Source organism: Hyla sarda, chromosome 9 (assembly GCF_029499605.1).
Source record: "Hyla sarda isolate aHylSar1 chromosome 9, aHylSar1.hap1, whole genome shotgun sequence".
NCBI lineage: Eukaryota > Metazoa > Chordata > Amphibia > Anura > Hylidae > Hyla > Hyla sarda.
The window spans coordinates 149,232,327-149,252,542 of record NC_079197.1 but is presented as its reverse complement, the minus strand read 5'-3'; positions in this window follow the sequence as shown (position 1 = coordinate 149,252,542).

Below are 20,216 nucleotides of genomic sequence, written 5' to 3'. Positions count from 1 at the left end.
AAGGGGTTAAAATGGTTTACACTGCACTATTTGGGTTCAATATTCTCCCCTCCCCGGATTTTCTGGACAGAATTATCAGTTGCCCAAGTGCCAAAAACCCTTGACAAATTTGTATCATGGTGTCTGGACGTGGACCCATTCTGGTTCCTACTGGAAATTAGTAGCAAGTTATATTTATGACCATTGGGGAGCGAGAGTCCTGGTTACACCAAGAAGCATGCTCCTTCACCAGATACATCCCCTGGAGGGTGGGACGGGGAGGGAGGGAAGGAAGCCCCCTCAGATGGTTCATGAGGCCTTGTTGGTGGCTTTACGCTGCCTCTTTGTTACTTGGCTCTCGGATGCTACACCGGATTTGCCCATGCTAATTGCTGAAATGAAGGTCTTCTTCGGGGTGGATAGGCTTGATGCAGAGCCACACAAACTGACTGGCACTAAAAAGTTCTTCCAGAAATGGAAATCATTCATAGTGACGCATTTCAATGAGCAGGAGATAGCCGACATAGTGCGCCCCTTTCTATACACTGAATGGTATAATATGGAGGCTCTCAAGGGCTTTTGGATAGGGGATAAGATGTCTAGGGGGTGGAGTACCCCTTTAAGGGCCCTGTCAGACAAGCAGACCCATTTTTGACATACGCTCTAATGGTTTGGGTGGTCCTTCACTTCCATTATTGTCAGCCACATATCCCCTGTGTACACCTGGAGATGTGCAGCCGACAAATGATAATTTTGAGACCCGTTAAGATTATGCGGCCGATATACAAAACATTTGCTTGTTTGTTGGCTGACCACTGGGTCTGTTACATTGGGCAATATTGGGCAGCTGGGCTGACAATCACCCTGTGTGACACACCATTAGTCCAATAGATGGTTGCAACTGATATTGGAACAATTGTTCGCCACTTTCAGTATTTTATGCTTATTTACGAGCATTGAATATACAAATTATACAGTAAGTCTAATTCTTTAATTTTGCCACTATAACTACCATCTGTACGAAGGAATATTCTCTATTCTATTTTACACCAACATTAGCCGTCAGCCTACAGTGTATCTTGCTAATAATCCCATTAGGAAGCTATTAACAAGAACAGACTGTGAATTTGAGAGCACAAACCAGTTTCCTCTTACACGCTCTTCTCGTACCCCTTGGGGATGGTTCCTATTGTTCAGACCCCGTGGTCCTCCTGACTCTGGAGCTTCGTCAATGTGTCATTGTTCTTCATCCAGGGACATGTGGCCTCGATCAGTGACAGCCAGCGCCGGCCCTCATAACCTCAGGACCAATCTGCTTTTATTCAGCAGCAAGAAACATTCCTTTTATAAATATAAACATCTTGGATTAGTCTGAGGCAAACATCACATGACGCCTACGGGCGCAGACCTTGGTGTGACTGCTCATCTTCTAATATACACACCCTAATTCCTTGGCCTCTATTTCTTCTGCTCCGTTACTGCATAGACAGGATTAGTGGGCGTCAGTTATCAGAGTAGTAAAGGATACTTCAGTAAGCCCCTAGTAAAACAGGGCCCCATATGTCCAACTGATAGGAGCTCCATTATGGGTTGACGTTGGAACCATTCTTGGTGCCACAAGAGTCCAACCAACTAGTCTTTATAGATGATGGGGGAGATTTATCAAAACCTGTGCCGAGGAAGAGTGGTGCAGTTACCCATGGCAACCAATCAGATTGCTTCTTTGATTTTTATAGAGGCCTTTAAAAAAATGAAAGAACAACTGACCACTCTTCCTCTACACCCTTCCTGTATCTTTATGGGAGAGGCGGAGATGCAGTGTTCATGCAGTTCCGCCTCTCCCGTAGAGATGTATGGAGGGGGCGTGTCTGTCGACCTCTTAGCGAGGTTGACGACACAAGCCTTAACCGCATAGAGCCGCGGCAGTTCCAAGTCGCTGCACGGGAGATCAGACACTTATCCCCTATCCTGCAGATAGGGGATAAGTTGTCTATGGCTGCAGTACTCCTTTAAGAACTCCAGCCCAGGAGTGTTCGATGATTGACAGAGTTACATGATCTTAATGCGTTATCAATGTAATGCACTCCATTTGGTTCCTGGCCAAGGTAATTTTGCTATCTTAAAGGGGAACTCCGGTGGAAACAAATGAAAACAAATGTTTTCAAATCATCTGGTGCCAGAAAGTTAAACAGATTTGTAAATGACTTCTATTTCAAAATCTGAAGCCTTCCAGTACTTATCAGCTGCTGTATACTACAGAGAAATGTGTGAATTTCTTTTCTGTCTGACAACAGTGCTCTCTGCTGACACCTCTGTCCGTGTCAGGAACTGTTCAGATTAGAAGCAAATCCCCATAGAAAACCTTTTCTGCTCTGGACAGGTCCTGACACGGACAGAGGTGTCAGCAGAGAGCACTGTGGTCAGACTGGAAAGAACTTCACAAATTTCTCTGAAGTATATCTTTAGTATACAGCAGCTGATAAGTACTAGAAGGGTTAAGATTTTTTAATAGAAGTCATTTACAAATCTGTTTAACTTCATGGCACCAGTTGATTTGAAAAAAAAAATTTTCCACCAGAGTTCATTTTTAAGTAGATCTATACAATATACTTAACCCCTTAAGGACACATGACGTACTGGAACGTCATGTGTCCACTCCCGATCTATAACGCGGGGCCACGGCGTGGCCCCGCGTCATAGCGGTTCGGGCCCGGCCTCTAACAACGGCCGGAACCCGTGGCTAATAGCGCGCGGCATTGATCGCTGTGCCGCGCGCTATTAACCCTTTAGACGCGGCGTTCAAAGTTGAACGCCGCGTCTAAAGTGAAACCGAAAGCATGCCGGCTAGCTCAGTGGGCTGTTCGGGATAGCCGCGGTGAAATCGCGGCATCCCGAACAGCTGACAGGACAGCGGGAGGGCCCCTACCTGCCTCCTCGCTGTCCGATCGCCGAATGACTGCTCAGTGCCTGAGATCCAGGCATGAGCAGTCATGCGGCAGAATCATCGATCACTGGTTTCTTATGAGAAACCAGTGATCAATGTAAAAGATCAGTGTGTGCAGTGTTATAGGTCCCTATGGGACCTATAACACTGCAAAAAAAAAGTGCAAAAAAAAGTGAATAAACATCATTTAACCCCTTCCCTATTAAAAGTTTGAATCACCCCCCTTTTCCCATAAAAGAAAAAACACAGTGTAAATAAAAATAAAAATAAACATAAATGGTATCGCCGCGTGCGGAAATGTCCGAATTATAAAAATATATTGTTAATTAAACCGCACGGTCAATGGCGTGCGCGCAAAAAAATTCCAAAGTCCAAAATAGTGCATTTTTGGTCACTTTCTATATCATGAAAAAATGAATAAAAAGCGATCAATAAGTCCTATCAATGCAAAAATGATACCGTTAAAAACTTCAGATCACGGCGCAAAAAATGAGCCCTCATACCGCCCCATACACGGAAAAATAAAAAAGTTATAGGGGTCAGAAGATGACAATTTTAAACGTATACATTTTTCTGCATGAAGTTATGATTTTTTCCAGAAGTCCGACAAATTCAAACCTGTATAAGTAGGGTATCATTTTAATCGTATGGACCTACAGAATACATATGAGGTGTCATTTTTACCGAAAAATGTACTACGTAGAAACGGAAGCCCCCAAAAGTTACAAAATGGCGTTTTTTTTTTCAATTTTGTCTCACAATGATTTTTTTTCCCGTTTCACCGTAGATTTTTGGGCACAATGACTGACGTCATTACAAAGTAGAATTGGTGGTGCAAAAAATAAGCCATCATATGGATTTTTAGGTGCAAAATTGAAAGAGTTATGATTTTTTAAAGGCAAGGAGCAAAAAACGAAAATGCAAAAACGGAAAAACCCCCGGTCCTTAAGGGGTTAAAGGGGTACTCTGGTGAAAACATATATATATATAAATATATATATATATATATATATATATATATATATATATATATATAATTTTTTTTTTTTTTTCAAATCAACTGGTTCCACTGGTATTACAAACAGACTTCTATTAAAATATCTTAATCCTTACAGTACTTATCAGCTGCTGTATTTTCCAGAGGAAGTTGAGTAGTTCTTTTCTGTCTCACCACAGTGCTCTCTGCTGACACCTCTGTCCCTGTCAGGAACTGTCTGGAGTAGTAGCAAATCCCCATAGCAAACCTATCCTGCTCTGGACACTTCCTGACATGGACAGAGGTGTCAGCAGAGAGAACTTTGGTCAGACTGGAAAGAACTACACAACTTCTTCTGGAGCATACAGCATCTGAAAAGTACTGGAAGAATTAAGATTTTTTAATAGAAGTAATTTACAAATCTGTTTAACTTTCTGGCACTAGTTGATTTGAAAAAAAATTATAATAATGTTTTCCACCGTAGTACTCCCTTAATGAACCATTTTTGTTATGTCTATATCATGCACACTCACCGTCACTAGTCCCAAAGCGCCATCTGTTTTATCCCAGCACAACTGAATCCATATCCAAATTGCTTCATTACAATACTTCACCAGTCTGACTCTCCAAACCTTCCAGTGCCTAATGTGTCAGAACAGGATGTCCGTACTGGGTCAGCTGACTTCCTGTTGACTACAGGATGACATCATCACCTACCAGATCCCTCCTACTAGCTCCCAGGCCCCTCCCAGCTCCATCTGCTACATTGGATCAGGATATATAGTAGTTATAACTCTCCTGAGGCTGTGTTCACATATTACATTTTTTGTTGCATATCACCTCTCCTCCTTGCGAGAAGAGAGATTTTTCTTCACGCCTCTTTTGGTTGGCTGCACATGTGGAGGAGAGGGGATATGCTGCAGAGGGGAGCTCCATTCTGCAGCATAGGAGCCTCAGCACATAGGGGAGGAAGTACTTCTTCTGAGAAGAGGACACTATGCATGGGAATCTAAATGAAATACAAGAGCACTCCATAGCGTAAAACCACCAGCGGGTAATCCACAAAGTGAGTGGTATAGGCTCTTATCGCAGGGGGTTGTGTGAACTCACACGCAACATTGGTCAGCGTGAATGAGGAACAAGGTCCCGTCTGCAGCGTTCATAGCCGAATGAACAATACAATATAACGACTTCACAGGACACGGCAGGTTCCGGACGGTGCTGACCAGGACAGGCACAAGAGATAAGTAACGATTTAATGAATAAAATGCAACGCGTTTCACCGCACATGCGTGGTTTCATCAGGCATGCCTGGTGAAACCGCGCATGTGCAGTGAAACGCCTTGCATTTTATTCATTAAATCGTTCCTTATCTTATCTCTTGTACCTGTCCTGGTCAGCGCCATTCGTATCCTGCCGTATCCTGTGAAGTCGTTATATTGTACCTGGCCATAGGTAGAATAAAGCAAGTACGGCACTGCCACATACCTGAATGAGCAGGAGGCAGTGTGAATGCAGTCCTTCACCTGGGCACAAAAAACTTGGCTGGTCACCGTGCTCAATCCTCCGGAAGTTAAACAGTATTCAGGCTTGGAAGAAGAAACGAGGAGGCACTGGTGTTACTGCCACGTGAAGTTTATTCCATGAGGTCAGTGATACAACATTGGCCGACGGGCCATTTCTCGCTCACATGTGCTCAATCATGGCCATGATTAAGCACATGTGAGCGAGAAAAGGCCCATTGGCCAATGTTGTATCACTGACCTCATGGAAAAAAACTTAATGTGGCAGCAACACCAGTGCCTCCTCGTTTCTTCTTCCAAGCTTGAATATTGTACTATGCATGGGGAGCTTGGGAACACCCCCCTTGTGCACCAAGATCCTGATTAGCATATGAAGAAAAGGAAGAATATTGGGGACCCCTGCGATCTCCGGGCTGGCACCCTGTCATTCGGGTCACAGAGCGAACTCCCCTCCATGCCCGATGACTGGCATTGCAGGCCGCCAAGCCCCCTCCCAAAGACATGAATGGAGGGGGGGCGGTGTGACGTCCAGAATGTGGAAGCTGCAAGTTTCTGTGTTCCGGATGCCGCAGCTGCTGGCCGGGAGATCGCAGGAGTCTCGCCGCTAGGGACTCCGGCAATCTAACATCTTATGCCCAATCCTTTGGATAGGGGATAAGATGTGTGCGGCGGAGTACCCCTTTAAAGTGTAGCCCATACGAGGAGGAAAAAAAAAAGAATCTCCTTTCATTTCAAAATCTTTGTCCTTAGGTCCCTACCATATGTATGTAATGAGTTCAAGAGGGTGGGCGATGGACATAATAAAGTTCCTGGAGTCCTGGCTATTTGCTCCTATGAAACCCAAATATTTCTGACAGCGGTTCTGGTTGGGGACATGAAGAAAACCCTGACTTGTCTGGCACATGTTCTCACTTTCTGTATTTATTTGTTTGCTCTTACTTAGACATTTGTGTATAATAGTCCAGATGTAGACATCAGGCCATGACCACTAAATGTAATTCTTACCATACATGGGACGGGGCCTTTATTCTTCTCTAAACAGAACAAGGAAATAATCTGGATTTTGCAGCAAACTGGTGAATGTGGCTACAAATATTATGCAAACAAAACAGTGAAGAAAAACAAGTTTTTATTCTAAAAGCACTATTACTGCAAGGCAATAAGGACACTCCTCAGCGGGTCACAGGTCAGATCCTCAGAGCATTTTTCATCTTTTATCACAGCCCATTTTATTTTTGTATTTTCCTTTTACATTTTTCTTTTGCATTTTTACGCCTCGCCTTTTAGAAATCCCAACTCTAAGAATCATAATTCTAAATTTCCATTTACATACCCACGTGAAGGCTTGTTTTTTGCGTGACCAATTGCACTTTGTAATGACATCACTCATTTTACCATACAATGTACAGCAAACCCAAAAAATGATTATTTGTGTGAGGAAATTGAAAAGAAAACCAAAGTTTTGCAAGCTTTGAAGGGTTTGGTTTTCACGCTGTACACTTTATGTTAAAAACGACATTTTTTCTTTATTCGGTGGGTCAATATGATTAAAATGATACCCATGGTTAGATGCTTTTCTATTATTGTACTGCTTTTAAAATGTTTCCGTATATGGGGCTGTATGAGGAAATGTAAGGCTATTGACAACAGATGAAGGATGACCCCGCAGGTGCCCCCCTGGACCCCACGCGATGCGTTGCCTATCGGCAACTTTTGTCACAACACCCCTGAGGTAGTTGCTCACGGGCAACGGAACGCATGGGGTCCAGGGGAGGCACCTGCGGGGTCATCCTTCATCTGTTGTCAATAGCCCTACCTTTCCATTGGTATACATATTGGATGAGGTTTTATTTATTATATTATTGCTTAAAGGTTTAATATCACCATCATTATTATCTTCAAACTGAGAAAAGTTTATATGTGATATTGTACTCTATTCATTGATGGTTCTGGACTATTGGGACTATTGTAATATCTATGTCTTGATTTAGCTGGTTTTAAGTGTTTTTGTCTGCTTTATCATCTATGTGTAAATTGCAATAAAGTATACTTTCTAATGGTACATGAATAGTGTGTGTGCGCTTTTTGGTATATTGTCTTTTCTTGTGGTGTTATGTGAATTTACTGATATACACAGTGGCACCCTGGGTATGATTATTGTTGCTGAGCCCGCTTGAGGTTGTATATGGTATGCAAGGTCTCTGAGGCACCTCCTTGGACCCTGGCTGAACTGTATAGAATCTACTAACTGTCTACCCTCAGTAAAGCTACCGTTGTCCGTAACTTGGCGTCAGAGTCTTTATTGCCCCCGTGCCTAGCCCAGGATTCAGCGGTATACCTTCAGGTGTTTATAGGCAAAACCACGCCCTGGCATCACAAATACAAGGGGTTTATGCCATCTGCCCCTAGGGTAACTACATCTGCCCTGCACCTCACACCCCGCCACCACAACTTTTGGCGTCACGAACAAGATACGGGTATGCGCCTTATGCTGCAAGTCCTCCCCCCTAGTCTGAACTGTGCCCGATACTGTCTGCAAAAATGAATTTGTGCCAGAAAGTGTACGAGACTTTTTCAGTGGAATGTGCTTTACCCAAGGTGCTTGTGAAATAGAGGAAGAGGTGAAGAAAAGACTGCTATCTGCTATTGAGGATAACCCTGAAGTCGTGAACATTACAGTGGGGATCAAAAGTTTGGGCACCCTAGGTAAAAAATTTGTATTAATGTGCATAAAGAAGCCAAGGAAAGATGGAAAAATCTCCAAAAGGCATCAAATTACAGATTAGACATTCTTATAATATGTCAACAAAAGTTAGATTTTATTTCCATCATTTACACTTTCAAAAAAACAGAAAACAAAAACATGGCATCTGCAAAAGTTTGGGCACCCTGCAGAGTTAATATCTTGTACTGCCCCCTTTGGCAATTATCACAGCTTGAAACGCTTTTTGTAGCCAGCCAAGAGTCTTTCAATTCTTGTTTGAGGTATCTTTGCCCATTCTTTCTTACAAAGGTCTTCCAGTTCTTTGAGATTTCTGGGCTGTCTGTCACACACTGCTCTTTTAAGGTCTATCCATAGATTTTCAATTATGTTGAGGTCAGGAGATTGTGAGGGCAATGGCAAAACCTTCAGTTTATGCCTCTTGATGTAATCCCCTGTGGATTTCGAGGTGTGTTTAGGATCATTATCCATTTGTAGAAGCCATCCTCTCTTTAACTTCAGCTTTTTCACAGATGGCATCAAGTTAGCATCCAAAATTTGCTGAAATTTTATTGAATCCATTTTTCCTTCTACTCGTGAGATGTTCCCTGTGCCACTGGCTGCAATACAACTCCAAAGCATGATTGATCCACCCCCATGCTTAACAGTTGAACAGAGGATCTTTTCATTAAATTCTGTTCCCCTTCTGCTCCAAACGTACCTTTGCTCATTCCGGCCAAAAAGTTCAATTTTAACCTCATCGGTCCACAGAACTTGTTTCCAAAATGCATCAGGCTTGTCAATATGTTCATTTGCACTCAAACACTGAGTTTTGTGGTGAGGACGTAGAAGAGGTTTTCTTCTGATGACTCTTCCATGAAGACCATATTTGTACAAGTATCTCTTAATAGTGGAATAGTGTACCACAACTCCAGTGTCTGCCAGATCTTTCTGGAGGGATTGTGTAGTCAAACATGGGTTTTTCTCACAATCCTGCGAGCTGTTCTGTCTGATATTTTTCTTGGTCTTCCAGTCCTTGCTTTAACTTCCACTGTTTCTGATGACTGCCATTTCTTAATTACATTGCGAACAGATATTGACATCTGAAAACGTTTTGCTATCTTCTTATAGCCTTCTCCAGCTTTGTGAGCATCAACTATTTTCAGTTTCAGATTTCTAGACAACTGCTTAGAAAAACCCATGGTGCTGATTGTTGGGGCAAGGTCAGATGAGTCTGGGCATTTAAAACCTTTGAGATTGACATCACCTGGTCTTCCCAGATGAGGATTGAAAACAATCCATGACACTGGCAGGTCTCAGCTTTGCTAAGGGGGCAGTGCCTGCTATAAATTCTGCAGGGTGCCCAAACTTTTGCAGATGCCATTTTTTTGTTTTCTGTAATTGTGAAAGTGTAAATGATGGAAATAAAATCTAACTTTTGTTGACATAATATACGAATGTCTAATCTGTAATTTGATGCCTTTTGGAGATTTTTCCATCTTTGCTTGGCTTCTTTATGCACATTAATACAAATTTTTACCTGGGGTGCCCAAACTTTTGATCCCCACTGTATGTGCAAAATTCATGCTGAAGCAATGTTACATGCCAAGATGTCTGCCACCATACCTGAAACGGTTAATCTGTTGGAAGAAAAGCGTGCGAAAGCATGGCCAGTGTCCCGCCTCCGGGCATGGAAGCCAAGTCATAGATTCTCATTCGGGGCTGAAGACGCCCACCTGAAGGTTCCTTTGCCAAGGACGATAGGGATTGACCTGCGACCCCAGCAGAAGGCACGCCAAAGTCTTCACGAGAACCGTCGCTGGTGAGGCTGTCACCCCATCACTGGACCTGGGGATCCTGGGCGGAGATCTACACAGAGGAGTGGGAAGTGAGTACCCCGGCCGAGGCCGTGTTTTCTACCCTTCCATCTACCCACAGTCCAGAGCCAGCTCCCCAGGTCCAGCAGCCCCCAGCACATCCCCAGTCACCATTGCTACCCAAGTGGTTATTCGGCAATGAGCTGGCACTTATCCAGTTCATGAGGGATCATCTCCTACCCCTGCCAGGGAAGGCATATCCTTTTGTCCCAACTGCCCAGGCCGAGAAGGCAAAATGGGAGGCCGAAGTGGCTACCATCATGGAAGAATTAAGGACGCAGAGGAGAATAGAGTATGGCCCTCAAGCCATGCCATATGAAGTCCATCAAGTCCAGCAGCAGGACACTAAGAGCCTTGAAGCCTTGTACATCAGAATGCTAGAACAACCCCTGAGAAGGAGAGCCACCCCTAGAGCGGCAGAGAGCCACAGTCATCAAATTCGACAGAGTGAGGGGGTATGGCACATTGATGGACTGCCACCACGGTAGTACTAGTCTAGTCAACAGGAGAGTGGTGAAGAGAGACTACCTCCCTCCACCTCTACACTCCCTAGAGCGCGGGGAGATTGTAGAATACAAACCTGTACACCAAGCATCAAGGGGAAAGTCGTTCAAGAAGAATGGTATCCTGAGTCACCTGTTATGGACCCCAGATATCTGCATCGAGGGTCTTCTACAGATGTGCCCAGGCCTACTCCTGTGGTCGAGGAAATTTTGCCTAACCAACGGGAACTCAAAATGTACCTGAACTGTAGAGCGGTACCCTTTATATGTATATTCAATGTAATATATTTTGTCTATGTTTTGCACAGGTGAATACACATGTTGCTGTACTATATTGTTTCTGGAGTGTTGAAATAAAATATGTATAATAGGTAAATACAGAGTCGTAGTTGTATCTATGGCAATTTATCTAGGAGGCATCCTGCTAGGTCAGGAAAAGCGTAACTGCCTCACCGCCATGACAACTCCCTGGGAGGTACAAAGATTAGTTAATAAAGTAAAGTTATGTACCACACATAGTCCATTCATATATCGCAAAATAGTTCACACATGTAAATATATAAGTTAGGAATGTAGCCTTATTTGAAGTCCCAGTCCACTAGCTTTAAATGTGTGTAGAAATGTGTCTAAATGTTCTCTCTCATGTCCACGTGTCCAGGATATTCATGATATCTAAACAGAACACGTACAATGACAGAAGTGAAAGTGTCAAGGTAACATTATTGTCCAGTGTAAAATGTATTGAGTACTGGGGGGAAGTGTGTAGAACCGAGGGCCCCCAGCAGCCAAGGCATTGGGTAGATAGCCTTCACAAAAAAAAACACACCACATGATACAAGAATATATCAAATTATAACAAACTTTATTGGTTAAAACAAGAAAACAAGAAAGTAAAGAATAGTGATACAAAGACACATAAATGTGTACTCCGGCGTGGCTAGTAGCACTAACAGAAAAAAAGGGAGGGCTGTACTAGGTAACATATAGGTGGTAAATGTTCAATACAATATCACAAATATGCATATTTAGGGGTATACAACATAGGAAAAACAGCAAACATTGACTGCAAAGAAAGAAGGCTACTTGCCTACATACTGGCATCAGCAATAGAAAAGATGAACTGTGCACCTAGTGGACATCTCACCTCCAGCCCCAAACACGCGTTTTCGCCCTGTGCTTCGTCAGGGGGCGTGTACTTGGCATCAGACAGGAAGGGTATATATCTGCAGAGGCCACCAATCAGCACCTCATTCATGCTTGATGGATGTCCCATTCATTCAATCCCATTCATACGGTTATTATCCTATCAGGATGGCTTCATCAGGGCATCTGTGATAATCATATGCGCTTGCGCAGGAGATACCTGATGTTGCGTCGCCATGGTGATTGTATGCTATTGTGCGCCGGCCGCAGTAATCGCGGTCATTGGTAGTATTCAGTGGTGTGTGCGTCAGTTCTGGTCTCGTACTCGTCAGTGACATAAGCACACCACATATAGTGTATTCCCGAGCTGCCGGTCATGTGACTCGAGCTGCCGATCACGTGTGCCGCATATAGTGTATTCCCGAGCTGCCAAGCATGTGGCCAGGCAGGTGACCGTCACATGAGCGGACTCGGAGATTATTGAATACAGCGCCATTATTCACAAGCCTGAGCATTAACCCCCAGTTGTCCACAAAGGTGCATGCAATAGGCATGAAGGTGAATACTGTGTATGAGGGGTAAAGAGGTGCAAAAGACACAATAGGGTGATGGGTAGGTAGCCTCCGGCAGCCCAATCCGAAAGGTCGTATATAATTGTTATGCATATTGTTGTTGGAGTGTGTCAAGAAAGCAGTTACAAGGTCAAAATTCCCTTCATATGTTTAAGAGCATGTCTGGACATTCACCATGCCATATCGACTTATTTTTATCTGTCATCAGACCTGGAAAGGACATTGTGTTAAAAATGCCTCAGGAACTGTCATTGGCCCCTCAGCCCTCCAGGACTGGGCGTCAAGGGCAACTGTACTTAAGAGGGGGAGTTTGTGGTGGCCCAGTACTTGTGGTGGCCCAGCACGGGATGGTGTTAACCCGTACCTTTCCTGCCCGGTCCGGCAGTGTCCCTCAGGGCCCCCTGTAGTTGTTTCCCCATTTCTACATATGTTTTTTATTATAAGATGTGTTATACCTTTAATAAAATGTACCATGTGATTGTTACCCAGGAGGTATCAGTGACCAGCTGACCACAAGGGTGACCTATGGGCTCCCTGCTTGTTCTCCCCCATATAAGCTATGGGTGGAGCTTCTCTCTCTTGTTGCTGAGGTCCAGTGCAGTAAAGCTGTCTCAGTGTGTTTCCAGAGCATTGGAGGCCTCAAGCCCAGTCTGCAGCCACAGTCAAGTGCAAGTAAGCTAAACCTGCAATAATTGTCAGTCACCAGTCAAGTCAAGTCGTCTGTCTATTCAACGTGGCATGCACTAAAATACCCAGGACAAGGAGGGCTCTGTGCACTGAGGACAAGCAGGGTTCTGTACACTGAGGACAAGCAGGGCTCTGTACACCGAGGACAAGCAGGGCTCTGTACACCGAGGACAAGCAGGGCTCTGTACACTGAGGACAAGCAGGGCCCTGTACACTGAGAACAAGCAGGGCTCTGTACACTGAGGACAAGCAGGGCTCTGTACACTGAGGACAATCAGGGCTCTGTACACTGAGGACAAGCAGGGTTCTGTACCTGAGGACAAGCAGGGTTCTGTACCTGAGCACAAGGAGGGCTCTGTACACTGAGGACAATCAGGGCTCTGTACACTGAGGACAATCAGGGCTCTGTACACTGAGGACAAGCAGGGTTCTGTACCTGAGGACAAGCAGGGTTCTATACCTAAGCACAAGGAGGGCTCTGTGCACTGAGGACAAGCAGGGCTCTGTACACTGAGAACAAGCTGGGCTCTGTACACTGAGGACAAGCAGGGCTCTGTACACTGAGGACAAGCAGGGCTCTGTACACTGAGGACAAGCAGGGCTCTGTACACTGAGGACAAGCAGGGCTCTGTACACTGAGGACAAGCCGGGCTCTGTACACTGAGGACAAGCAGGGCTCTGTACACTGAGGACAAGCAGGGCTCTGTGCACTGAGGACAAGCAGGGCTCTGTGCACTGAGGACAAGCAGGGCTCTGTGCACTGAGGAGAAGCAGGGCTCTGTACACTGAGGACAAGCAGGTCTCTGTACACTGAGGACAAGCAGGGCTCTGTACACTGAGGACAAGCAGGGCTCTGTACACTGAGGACAAGCAGGGTTCTGTACACTGAGGACAAGCAGGGCCCTGTACACTGAGGACAAGCAGGGCTCTGTACACTGAGGACAAGCAGGGCTCTGTACACTGAGGATGAACAGGACTGTGTGCACTGTGGTTTTGTAACATGCCCCTGGCTCACACAGCAGGCTGATTGATAAGCCCTTATTGTCCTGCCCTCACTTCCTGTGTTTTGTCTCGGCACACAGGAAATAGCTGCACAGACAATACAGCATTTTTTCACCTAAAAATATGCACATTTATTTTAATATATTTTACATATATTGTTAGAATCGACATTATATAAACAGTTTTTTTTACAAATTATAGGTACACCTTATGTAAACTTACATAAACTTACAAGGGAATTGTTTCCTGAGATAGTATTATTATGTGATGTTCCCATTAAGTTCCCATTAAGTTCACATCATCATTATGCTCATCCCCTTCAGAGCTCAAAAGACAATGCCGGGTCCCGAATGGTCCCATTGACTTTGAATGGAGTCCATTGTGTTTCCGTCAGTTGTTTGAACGGAGAAAAAAATATATACTGCTTGCAGTCAGTGGTGTACCAAGGGGGGTGCATCACCTAGACTCCATTATTTTGGTTCAGTACCATAATTCAGGGCTTTTCAAAAAGTCTCCCTTTTTAGGCTGTCCGGGCATGCTTGGAGTAGTAGTTTTTCAACATCTGGAGGGCATCAGTTTGGAGACATAGACATAGGATAAATAGGTTTGGTTACCAGACACATATAAGCCGGCGACACCAGAGAGGCAAAGCTGCCTAATCCCTTTTGTTCAATTGGTATAACTACAACAGACAAAAACAAGAGTTGCTGGGACTATCGTTCCTAGCAATGTGGTCAGTAGCTGATGTGTCAGATTCACAAACCCTGATTAAAGGGGTACTCCGGTGGAAAACTTTTTTTTTTTTTTTAATCAACTGGTGCCAGAAAGTTAAACAGATTTGTAAATTACTTCTATTAAAAATCTTAATCCTTCCGGTACTTATTAGCTGCTGAATACTACAGAGGATTTTTTTTTCTTTTTGGAACACAGAGCTCTCTGCTGACATCATGACCCCAGTGCTCTCTCCTGACATCTCTGTCCATTTTAGGAACTGTCCAGAGCAGCATATGTTTGCTATGGGGATTTTCTTCTACTCTGGACAGTTCTTAAAATGGACAGAGATGTCTGCAGAGAGCACTGGGGTCATGATGTCAGCAGAGAGCTCTGTGTTCCAAAAAGAAAAGAATTTCCTTTGTAGTATTCAGCAGCTAATAAGTACTAGAAGGATTAAGATTTTTTAATAGAAGTAATTTACAAATCTGTTTAACTTTCTGGCATCAGTTGATTTAAAATAAATAAATAAATAAATAAATAAAAGTTTTCCACCGGAGTACCCCTTTAAGGTTCCTTTTTTAACTTGTAGGGTTAACTGCTCCTAGAGGAGTGTTACCCAACCTGGCTGTCAGGGCATGATGGGAGTTGTAGTATTGCAACAGCTGTTGAGTTTCAGGTTTGGTGAAACCTGCCTAAAAAATAGTTTCTTTATCCACCATTGTTTCTCAAAATATGCATAAATATTACAATGCTGCCCTCTACAGGGTAACTTAGATTCTGCAACTACTAAAATACATTGGTTACAACATTGGTTGGTTCCAGGATGACTATTGTAGGTTGAAACCATTGTATGTTGAGACCAGAACGCTATGGAAACCTGGTAATTGGTTCTGAAGCCTCAAAATGTCATCCAAAAATAGGAAAAAGTGAGGATTAAAGAAAAATAAGTAGATAACTAATACAGATAAAGCAAATCCTTACATATAAAAGTAATAAAGATCTGCTGGGAGCTTCAGGGTCCTGAACTGTACAAACAGTGTCCCAAAAAGTAAAATGGAGCCCCGCTCACCTTTTTGACACAAGGCTTGGTAGTGAAAACCGTGGACTTAGTTTATATAGGACTATTAAATTGCTTTTTATTCAATTGTTTAAATGTGATGTGACAAAAAAAACTACAATTCTGGTGTATGGGTTTCAATAAGTTTTTTTTTATGTATATATATATATATTTTTTTTACGCTATTCACTGTGCAGGATCAATAATGTTATCTTTTATAGATTGGACAATTCTGCATGCGCGGATACCAAATATGTGTATCTCTACTAGTAAGGCCTGACACGGGCAGGCTCGACCAATAGAAGAGCCACAGCAGCGACAAGAATCAACCTACAGCTTCTTCCCCGCCAAAAAGTTTCTGGAGCAACTGAGCCCACGTGTTTGTCTGCAGTAAAATATACAAAGCTCTGCCTGACACGAGCGGCGCACCCAGCCTGTCTGGCACGGATGACCCCACCAGGAGCACTAACTCCAGCCAGTCTACGACTTCCAATGGAGGGCGCCGTAGCTTCAATGTCCGATACAGACTTTGTACACTTTTATATGTGGTACGCCTCGGGGGTATGTAGGGTAGTTGGGGTGTTGCTGTTCTGAATAATAAAGGGCGCTGTTAACCCTTGTTACTCGTGACGCCAGGGTGAGGGTTAAATACTGTAATGGTGCTGGGCCTATCACCACCCTTCCCAAGAACGATAGGTGAATGCGTAATAAATGTATTGTCCACAACCGTTGTTTAACTGAAAACTTGCAGGAACTTTTACTGAAGATTTTCTGTAGCAGACAATAGCAATAACAGTCCAGATAACAGAGTCTATTTCTAGTTGAGCAGCGATTGACAGTTGGTTGGGATCAGATAAGCTCAATTTAGCTTTAGGAAGATTCTGTAGCATAGATCCTCTGGATTTAGGGGTGCGTTTAGGTCCAGTGGTCTTGCGGAGAGTAGCGGGGAATTGTAGATATATAACCGCTGTAGTATAAGCCGAGGCCGCAAGGCTTTGGCCTAGTAGACGTACTTGTAAGTTGCGGAGGTCCTACCTCATTCAGTGACAGCAACCCAAGAGAGCGATCAATGGCCGCAGCTCCCTTATATGGGCAGGGGCTGAGCCGTTTTGGATTGGTCCATGACAACTGTCACTCACCTTTACACAGCATTGTGGGTGAACACGTGACACAAGAACCACCTAAGGTCCTTCAACATTCAATAGAGTTCTGAGTAACGGGTCACATGACCTAAGGTCCTGCGACGCCAAACAAGTGAGTAATGCAATATACATATTTACAATGACAATATTTATAAATATCAACTTACTAAGGGGTGATTAGGGGCTAACTAGGGAAGCGGACCCCCACAGTCCTAGGGACTCTGACTTTGGGGATCCCCCCACCAAGGCACAGTATGAAATACGGTGCCGGGACACCACATATACACATTATGGACACACATATATGTGGTGGCCCAGTATGGGAGATGTTGCCCCGTACCCTTGCTGTCCTGTCAGGCAGCCTCCTTCATTGTCCCCAGGGCCCCTTGTACCTGTTTCCCCCCTGTACATATGTTCTGCAGTGTATTGTATTATAAAGTGTGTTGTATCTTTAAGAGTTATACCATGTGATATACCATGTGATTGTTACCCAGGAGGTACCAGTGACCAGGTGATACCAAGAGTGACCTATGGGCTCCCTGCTAGTCTCCCCCATATAAGCCCTGGGTGGAGCTTCTCTCTCTTTCCTTACAAGTATTTGCTGAGGTCCAGTGCAGTCTTGTCTAGTGTGTGTGTCCAGAGTGTTGGAGACCTCAAAGTCCAGTCCTGCAGCCACCATCAAGTCAAGTAAGATAAAGTCACAGCTTTATGAGTCAAGTCAAGTCAGTCCCTGTCATCTGCCAAGTCAGTCATCTGTCATGTCCCAGCAAACCCTTAAGGTCTCTGAGTCACTGGTCACCTCCTTGGGCCCTGGCTGAACTGTATAGACTTTACCATCTGTCTACCCTCAGTAAAGCTACTGTTGTCCGTAACTTGGCGTTGGAGTCTTTATTGCCCCCCGTGCCTAGCCCAGGATCCAGCGGTATACCTTCAGGTGGTTATAGGCTAAACCACACCCTGGCGTCACGAATACAAGGGGTTAATGCCATCAGCCCCTAGGGTAACAACATCTGCCCTCATCACACCCTCACCACATATGGATCGCATTTTCTAATATGCCGGCTGTAGACAACCTTCATCCATATCACTCTGTGGGCCATTAGAGAGCCAATAATCCAGTGACAGTTCTAGGATCCATTGCCACCATTAAAGAAGTAATGTACAGATCCGTCTTATATTCACCTGAGATAAAGAGCACTAATCCTGTCTTATACACAGCCCCTAACATTAACAGCTCCCCAGTCTAGTCTTATACACGGTTCCTTACATTAAAGGGGTATGAGGCACGAGGCACAGTATTGGGGGGCAGGCATTAGGCACAGTAAGGGGGGCGAGGGGCAGGCATGAGGCACAGTATTGGGGGGGCGGGCATGAGGCACAGTATTGGGGGGGGCGAGGGGCAGGCATGAGGAACAGTAAGGGGGGGTGAGGGGCAGGCATAAGGCACAGTAAGAGGGATTGGCATCAGGCATGAGGCACAGTATTGGGGGGCAGGCATTAGGCACAGTAAGGGGGGCGAGGGGCAGGCATGAGGCATAGTATTGGGGGGGCAGGCATGAGGCACAGTAAGGGGGGGCGAGGGGCAGGCATGAGGAACAGTAAGGGGGGGTTGAGGGGCAGGCATGAGGCACAGTAAGGGGGGCGAGGGCAGTCATGAGGCACAGTATTGGGGGAGTGGGGCAGGCATGAGGCACAGTAAGGGGGGCCGAGGGGCAGGCATGAGGCACAGTAAGGGGGGGTGAGGGGCAGTCATGAGGCACAGTATTGGGAGAGTGGGGCAGGCATGAGGCACAGTAAGGGGGGGCGAGGGGCAGGCATGAGGGACAGTAATGGGGTCAGACATGAGGCACAGTAATGGGGGGGCAGGGGCTGTTGATTTGTATCACTATAACTGGGAAAAACAAGAGATGCTGGGACTAAGAATGTAAAGTGAGTGGCGATGCATGCAATGTATACATCAGCACTAAGTATTGTACAGGTGCAGGGGGTCCTTCGATAAACAGGAATCCCTGCTCCTGTATGTACATTCTATGGAACAATATGCTCATAGCTTTTAGCGCTACCAAATGTACGGTACAGGAGCAGGGACTCCTGTCCTGTCTGGACTCCTTTCTCCTGTATGGTACAGCGGCACAGAGCTTCTGGTGCAAGCTGAGCGTAACAACATCATTTCATCACTTGCAGACTGCAGAAGAAGGTCCTGCGCTGCTCTGGGTGCCATAAAATACAAAATCCCCATATGCCTATAGAAGACTAACAGCACAATGTCTTTGGGCCAAATTTAAATGAATACTCCGGGATATGAAAACTTATTCCCCATCCTAAGGATGGGACTCCCCACGATCTCCCATACAGGGCCCCAGCAGTCCACAGGAAACCATCAATCAATTGCTATTTGGCTGGAGAGCCCCATACAGGAGATCATGGTATGCTTAGGATTGGGGATGAGTTTTCATATCCCGGAGTAGTCTTTAACCCCTTAAGGACGCAGCCCTTTTTCACCTTAAAGGGGTTCTCCGGTGCTTAGACATCTTATCCCCTATCCAAAGGATAGGGGATAAGATGCCTCATCGCGGGAGTCCCGCCGCTGGGGACCCCCTGGATCATGCACGCGGCACCCCGTTTGTAATCAGTCCCCAGAGCATGTTCGCTCCGGGACTGATTACCGGCGACCACAGGGCGGGCGGCGTGTGACGTCACGCCTGCGCCCCCGTGCGAAGTCACGCTCCGCCCCTCAATGCAAGCCTACGGAAGGGGGCGGGATAGCTATCACGCCCCCTCCCGTAGGCTTGCATTGCGGGGCAGAGCGTGACGTCACACGCCGCCCGCCCTGTAGTCGCCCATAAGATGTTTAAGATGTTTAAGCACAGGAGGACATGGCAACCCACTGTCCTGCCCTGCCATTGGTCAGAATCAGTTCTGACCAATGGCAGGGGATAGGAAGAGATCGCAGCACTGCAACCTCGCTCCTAGCCTTCAGGCTGATCAGGGCTGTCCCTGACCGCTCCGATCATCCCTATTTTCCTGGTGATCGGGTCACCAGAGACCCGATCAGCCCGGAATAGCAGAAAATCACATGTCTGATTTGACATGGGATTTTCTGTGATCGCCGACATGGGGGAACCGGAATTCCCACGGGCGTATGCATACGCCTCACGTCCTTAAGGACTCGGGATGCAGGGCGTATGCATACGCCCGGCGTCCTTAAAAGGTTAAAGGGTACTCCACTGGAAAACATTCATTTTTTAAATCAACTGGTGCCATAAAGTTAAACAGATTTGTAAATGACTTCTATTAAAAAATCTTAATCCTTCTGTCAAGGATGCCGTAAGGTGAGGCCTTAAACTGTGAGTGACTACCGCTGTGCTATTTTGCTGAGTGTCGACATAAGCAAAT